Source organism: Pinus tabuliformis, chromosome 5_1, assembly GCF_031772625.1.
Source record: "Pinus tabuliformis cultivar Carrire ecotype Pingquan chromosome 5_1, CPIR1, whole genome shotgun sequence".
Lineage (NCBI taxonomy): Eukaryota > Viridiplantae > Streptophyta > Pinopsida > Pinales > Pinaceae > Pinus > Pinus tabuliformis.
Window position 1 is genome coordinate 844,163,640 of NC_142305.1, and position 8,117 is coordinate 844,171,756.

Consider the following 8,117-nt stretch of genomic DNA (forward strand, 5'->3'; position numbering starts at 1 on the left):
TGAAAAATTCATGTAATACAAATTAATAAAGGAAAAAATAAGACGATGGGTAACAGACAAGTATTCCAAGCTGAATGATGGGCAAAAATATCCTAGTGGGCATCACTGGATGTGTGTTTTGGCTAGGGAAAATTCACAGAGGCTAAGGCAAAGGCATTAAAAGGAAAAAAGGCATTTTTGGCACATTTATTTATGAAAATAAAAGAAATTAGGAGAAAAGTAAGGTGAAAGGTCACAGGTTTCATGTGAGGAGGAAATTGAAGGAAAATAATGGAAAATGAAGAAAATAGAGGCCCTATTCATAAAAAGGCTTCTGAGGACCAGTTCATGGCTTTTGTAAGTTCAACCTTTTTTCAGTTCAAGTTTGAAGCTCTTTCATTATTCTCTCTCTCTCTTACTCTTGGTCACTTAAAGTTTTCTTGGAGCACACTAGTTTGGAGCAAGGAAAGGAAAGGAAAAGAAAGCAAGGATCAAGGAAAGGAAAGCAGGACTCAAGTAGCTTCAACAAGAATACTTACAGGTAACCTTTTACATGTGTGATTTCCTAGCTCGTTTGGACATGCATGGCTTTGCATGTTGGTGTATGGTTCTCTTCCTATCGGTGGCATGGTTTTTCTAGGTTATGATAGTGGTTTTTAGCCTAGCCTTTCCTTTTTCTAGATGCCATGGTATGTTGGGATGTTAATTTTAGTTTTTGAGCTTTGAAATTGCTGGATGGATTTCAGAATCTAGGGCGGAGGTGGTCTCAAGGTTCATTCCCAAAGGCCTAGGAATCCCTTGACCGATTTTGGTGGGATACATGGTAAAGCCTGAGGGAGAAGTCTCAGTTTAGTGCCTTGTGATTCAGGTTTGGATTGCGGTAATTCCTGAGAGACAAGGAGACAGAAAATTCCTAAAGGATATTGATGGATTCCGGATGGCATTCCAAGTTCAGTTCAATTGTGATCGAAGGAACGATTTTGTTGTGTTCATGGTTTAATGAGGGTGGAGGTGGTTTAACCTCTAGATTCCCTTGGTTTTTCTTGGATTGGTTGTTCTATGAGATACCACATTCATCCTTGGAATATGGCATGAGGGTGACTGGTTGAAAGAGAGATTTGGTTCAGCCATGTCTATGGTCGGGTGGTACGTGGAAGTCCCGAACCTAGTTAGATTTTCCTATGATTAATAAAAGATAAGTTCTCTTACTTTTGCACTAATTTATATGTGGATTTAATGGTTTTCATATATCTAATATTTATATGGTTTTATGTTGGTTATAAGCATGGTTGAATGATTGGTTAATGTCACGGTTATTTCATGTATTTACTTGTAACTCTTAAATGGATGGATGAAAGACCTGTTTGATGATGTAGTAGTTCAATGGAGAAGGAGGTGATCCTTCTGGTTATTTTTCATAAGTTGTTTCAATCATTTATGATTTGTCTTGTATCCTAGACCTGTAGGTTGCATTTATGCCAAGTCTTTGACAAAATGTCAGTCTTGGTTATGGATGCTCAGGCCTAGTATTGAGGGGTGATTTTTGATTGATCAACATTGTTATCATGTTTTTAATTAATTGTGTAAGCTACAACAAGTTATGGTCAGAGGCCAGGATTCTGGGCTAGAAAAGTGTCTTAAATCCTTGGGTTGCTAGCACAAAACTAGCAATTTTGGTCCACATTCGCTGGCAGGTAGGCCTGTGAGAGCGACTTTGGGTTTTTGATCGCTCCCTTGCCCATAGCATGAGAGATACTATGGACTAAGAGTTTCAAAATAGTAGTGGGACCCAGGGACAGGCTATATGATTGGCTAACTTGTCTCTTGAGGGTTCGGTTGATGATGTTGGATGACTCTATGTGATGTTATGATGATTCTACTTCCTTAAGGTGACATAGGAGGTCGAATTTGATTGTAGTAGAATCTCTCCTCATGTTTACCCTGGTTGGAATGGTTACTTTGGGTAGACCTAGGAGGGGTTGTTATAGAACAATCCATTACTTCCTAAAGTATTATGGAAATAATGATTTCCAATTGATTAGATATACAAATTTTGATTGGGAAGGCAGTGAGATAGGTGGAAGAAACACTACTTGAGGATGTTTTAGCTTGGGATCCTCTATGATATCATGGATGAATAGAAAGAAAGAGTTAATTTCTTTGAGTAGTGATGAAGATGAATACATTGCAACATGTGAATTTAGTAAAGAAGTTGTCCATTTGAGGAAGGTGTTATCCAACTTTTTTGAAGGACCGATGGACCATACAATTATACATTGTGATAACACCAATTACATAAGGTTCTCTGAAGACCCAATATTCCATGGAAAGATAAATCACATAAACAACAAGTATCATTACATACAAAAGTTGGTGCAAGATGGAGTGTTGCAACTACAATATATCTCCACCGATGAGAAAGTAGCTGACATATTGACAAAATATCTTCTTAATAAGAAGCTTGTGTATTTGAGAGACAAGATTGGATTGGTCGATATCTCCTGGCAAGTTGAGAGGGAGATCTAGAAACATCATTCTTGTATTCAATTTGTGAAGAAAGAATGGAGTATTGGGTAAGAATTTGGTTTCTAATAATCTTTGAGGATGAGGCAGAGCATCCAATAGGTAAGAGTAGTCAAAGAGGAAATTCCTTTAGGGTGTGTTATTCCAAGACAAGAATTGTTCCAGAAGGACATACCTTGTGAACATCCGAGTGGGGTATGTGGCTTAAGAGACAATGATGATGTTGTCTATCAGTAATTGTCTAGCCAGCATTGTTCTCTGATCTTGTGGAGAGATAGAGTTGTTAGTTAAGGCCTTGCTATATGACAATGTTGGCTGGTTTGATGAGATGAAATGAGATAAGCTGAAATAATAACTTATAAGATGGATTATCAATCTGAATCTTCTTATGAGATCTCTTGAGTGTGAGAAAACCATGTACCATTATTAATACCTCCCTTGTTAAGAGGTAGTGTTGAAATATGTACCTAGGTTCAGTCTTCATAAATATGAAATGTACTCTTGATTCTTGTATATTGCAAAAACAAAGAATTTTTTTATTGTTATTTTTGGAGCATTGGTTTCATCCTCAATGTCATTTTATTTATAGGTCAAGCACCTATTGAGTGCTTCTAGGGTTTTTCATAGAGTCAAGAAGTCAATAGAGTCATTGTCATATGAGGAAGACCCCATTGGGCATTTTGTAACATGTCAAAAGAATTATTTTTGTGTATAAAGTGTCAAAATACCCCTATAAGACCAAGTCGGCCTAACAACTAAGAAGTCAGCCTCATTAGGGTAGGTCATCCTCCTTGGAAGCCTAGGTATTTATTTAGTGTAGAGAAGCAATGTGCATTATTTTATTAAACTATTGATAGGGTAATCCTTGGGCCCCCCTTATGCAAATAAAACAAGTGGAATAATGTTTGGTATGTGTTATATTCTTTGCACAATTAGGTCCATGAATACACACTATCTTGGCCAAGAATGCATGAAATAGTTTCTAGATATATTAAAGGGTGTACCATGTGTGCCACAAGCAAGCCCAATAATAGAAAATTATGCTTGTACACTCCACTTCTAGTTCCTTCTCATCCTTGGGAAACTATTTCCATGGACTTTGTTGGGGGATTGCAAAAATCTAGAAAAGGTCATGATTATTTATATGTTATTGTGGATAGGTTCAACAAAATGTGTATTTTGATACCTTGTAACAAGCAGGTTATCGCTGAAAAAACAACAAAGTTGTTCTTTCAGCATGTATGGGTTCATTTTAGGTTACCCACTTCTATTGTATCTGATCGAGATTCCCGATTTGTTGGGAAGTTTTGGTCAAGTCTATAGGAGTTGATGGACACCAGATTGAAGAAGAGCACGACATTACATCCACAAACAGATGGCCAAACAGAGGTGGTCAACAAGATAGTGATCTAGTTGCTCAGGGGCTATTGCAGCAAGCATCCAAAGCTTTGGGATGAACATTTGTGTTATGTGCAACATGTTTACAATCGTGCTAAGCACTCTTATACACAAAGATCTCCTTTTTAGACTTGTTTTGGTTTTACACCAAAGTCTCCCTTGGATTTTGTCTTTGGTAAAGACATAGCAGTTGATGGACACAGTGATGTGGACAAAGCAACCAAGTTCATTGAACAAATCCAAGAAATTCACTAGGTAGTGCAGGAATAGTTGGAAAGAAGCCAAGCCAAGTACAAGGCAAGGCATGACAAGCATCGAATTGAGCATATCTTCCAAGTTGGTGATCTAGTCTGGCTGTACATCAGCAAAGACAGAATGCAAGGTGAACATAAGAAGCTGAAACCAATAAGGTATGGGCCTTTCAAGATACTATAGAAAATTGGTGAAAATGATTTTTGCCTTGATTTGCCAGCTTATATGGATATCTATTCAGTCGTTAATGCAGAGAACTTGAGACTATATGAACCTTCATTGATTGAATATCTTGAAGAGCAAATTCAATTGCCTTCTATTGATGATCTGTTGCCTGAATATCTCAATGAGTTGCAGGAAGACATAGTTTTGGACAGAAAGGTGAGAACTACATGCAGAGGGGATGTTGAGTACCTCAGGATCAAACTTAAAGGTTAAAAACCAAGTAGGGCACGATGGATAGAGATTGGACAAGTGAGGAAGCTGTATCTTGACTTGATTGATGCTTAAAATCCAACTTTTGGTGGTCCAAAAGCTTTTTTAGTGGGAAGGCGTGATCCAAAATGGATCCAAAAAACCCTCTAAGTCTTCAAAAGTAAAAAAAACTATCGCAAAGGATGAACTTTTAAAAATGGGGGACTACACTATCGGGCCTGAAAACCATGAAGAAACAGTGAAAAACAGAGCTATTGAAGGCTTGAACAATGATGCACAGGAGCTGTCGGATCTGGCCGATCAATGTTCCAAATCCGATCGGCATATCGCAATCGTAGATGGCAAGTGGAGGCTATCATAGGCTACCATATGAAAGTTGCAATAGTGATCAGCGCGAGTCAACGAGGACCGTCGATCAAGCACACAGATCTATGGCCCATGTTAACTTGCAATATCGCATCAGAAAAATACAAGGAGCGCTTACCAAAGGCGGGACTATACGATACGCGATTACGACATATCGCATCGCAATATCGCATCGGAGCAATACAAAGGAGCGGGGCCGATACAAATGTGACTTGTGATAGCCAGACTCGATGGGGTTATGGATGAAATTTAATAATATTTCAAGTCTAGTAAAAGGGTTTTTTCTATGTATTTCACATTTTCGTTAAATAAACGAAAAAAAAAGGAAATGTGAATGAAGTGATAAAACGGACCAGAAAGGGTTTATACATGTAGCGATATATATTTTGAGTTCCGTAATGAGTGGGATTTTGGGTGGGCCTTAGGTAGTAAGTGGTATTGGATGGGCTCCGCCCGATCCCAGCCACTGGCCGACATGTGGCTTGAGAAAATCGCCTTTTCGAGCGGTTAATCTCCATATGCATAAGCTGCCCGAAATGAATAGCAACCATTGGATAAACGATCATATAGATCAACAGTGGGCATGCGATAGCGATATAAAGGTGGACTCGATGGAGTTATAAGGTGGAATTGATAATATTTCAGGTCCGAAAAATGGCAGTTTGGTAGATTTTCCCATGTTTTTGTGTATTTCTCTATGTAAACAGAGAACGAATATCCTGGGGATTTCAAAGGCACTGAAGGTCCCTTCTGTTGCAAAAAAGGTGGCCACCATCCTGAAATAGTTTAGCAATGATTGCTTAACACTCAGAGGGGATTTGAGTGGACAAAGGCCGAGAGCCAAAGAGCCCAGAAGAGGAAATGAACAGACAGCGCTGATTGGCTTAAAAGCCATAGAATGATAGAGACAGAGGCAGGCAGTGCCGAGACAGAGAGAAAACAGAGAGAGAGCAATAGGGAGAGTTTGTGTACTCAAAAAGACTCGGGGGATCCACGCAAAGCCCTGTTGTTTTATTCCTGTTGTGTTGAGATTCAATTTGAGCTCACATTTGTAAAAACTCTGCTCTTAAAGACATAATAGAGAGGCCACCACTGAAAGCTGGACTGGAGACATAGCCCAATAGTTTTGGGTGAACTCCTTGATTAATTTTTGTGTTATGCATGTATCTGTTATGTTTTTCTAACTGCTTCATTGTCTATATTATTTGCAATCTTTTCGATCCGTTGCGCTAAGTAATGTAGGAAAATTTTGCACATGAGTCTGTAATACCTTAATATTAGTCTAAGATCGCATTTTCATATCAATAGCCTACCTAATTAGGGGTCTAGGGGTGGGCCAAGCCCCCCATACAAAAAAATCAGGGGGTTTTCTTGGTTTATTTATAGCCAATGGTTTTTCTTCCCATTGCAATATAATTTTAGTTAAGGAATCTAAATCAAGTTCACGAATTAGGGTTTCAAATGTTGTGTAATATTATGTATTGTATGATAAATTATAAATTTAATACAATGAGAATTATAGATGTGGCTCTAAATGTTTTTTTTTCTTGGTTAAGAATTTCCAAGATAAATGTTTTAGTATCATGTGTGAATGTTATAGCTCGATTTTGTATTTTATTAAGAATCTATGTGTGCATTGATTTATCATAAAGGTTTATAAATTTCAATAGAATGAATCCACTAGAAAGCATAAAATTAAATTGATAAGTTGAAGATTATATGTTAAGAGGATTGGCCAAGGTTTGCATGAGTTTATATGTTGTACTAAATTTGTTGATTTGAAAGAAAAATGGAATATGGAGAATGTGCATTCAATCTACATATTAACTTGAAAAAAATTATAATGAAGTATATGTTTTCTTTGCTAATGATAAATGATTTATTAGACAATCTCAATCATGGAATGTATTTTAGAAAGTTTGATTTAAATAGTGGCTATCATCATATGTGTCGTTTTGGTCTATTCAACATAGTAAGTACATTACAAGGTTTATGACTGAGGTATTGCATCCATACCTAGGTAAGTTCGTTGTTGTGTACTTGGATGACATCTTGATTTATGTTGGTATCATAGAAGAACATTTGCAACATATTTAGATGGTTATGGAAGTGTTGAATACATGAAAGCTACACATAAAGTTAGAGAAGTGTGAATTATTCAAACACAAGCTTGTTTAAGTAGCATTTGTTTTTACATTACAAGGATTTCAAATGGGCCCTAAAAATGTGAGAACTATATTGGATTCTCCAATATATGCAAGTAAATGAGTTAAGAAGCTCACATGATATGCTATTTTTTATAGAAATTTCATTGGAGGTTTGTTATAGACATTTTTGTGCCTTACAGCTATAAGCATGAAATGTCCATAATTCAAGGGATCCAAAGTCCCTAAAGATGTTGTTACAGCTCCTAAAGGAACAAGGTCAACCAATGATAGCTTCTCCCAGAAGTTCTCCACCAAAAACCACTCAGAAACAGTCAATTCAGGATCAATTCAGAGGCTCCACTAGCTGCCTGCGTTGAAATGTAGAAGTTACACTAGCTAGGTGCACTGCAACGCAGGTGGAAGCACTACCAGGGTGTGCTGAGTGGGAAATGACAAATGGCAAGCTCATTCAATGAGGTGGAAAGACCCTGGAAGCTTCCAGAATCTTCTCCAATGACACTTGCCTCAATGAATTCGACTAGTGATGAGTAAGAGGCTCTAAACCTCCAAGTGGAAGCAAGAACTGATAGAGAGAAGCCACAAGTCAAAACATAAGCTGACTCATCCTATCTGCTTACATCTATATATGGATCTCTCACCCAGAGGTTCAGGAGGCTAGAATTTTGTACTTTGCAGAGAATTGCTGTTGGTTTGAGATTGAGATTAGTACATTGGGTAATTTATGCTTTGTTGGAGGAGAGGAAGGGATTCCTTTGCTGGGAGGTAGATGCTGGATCGGAACTCACTTGGTTGTATCTCCTCTTGGACTTTCTTATTCTGTCAATAAACTATTTGAGTTTCTCCTACATGATGTGTACCAATGATGTTTTGTTATGCTTACATGTTTAGCTTAATCTGATCTTGAGCTTTTTATGAATGTATATCTGTATCTTCATGTAGTTTCTCTCTCTTGTGATCTTGCAGGAATTTGGTGAAGCTGGGCCGGTGAAGGAGCAA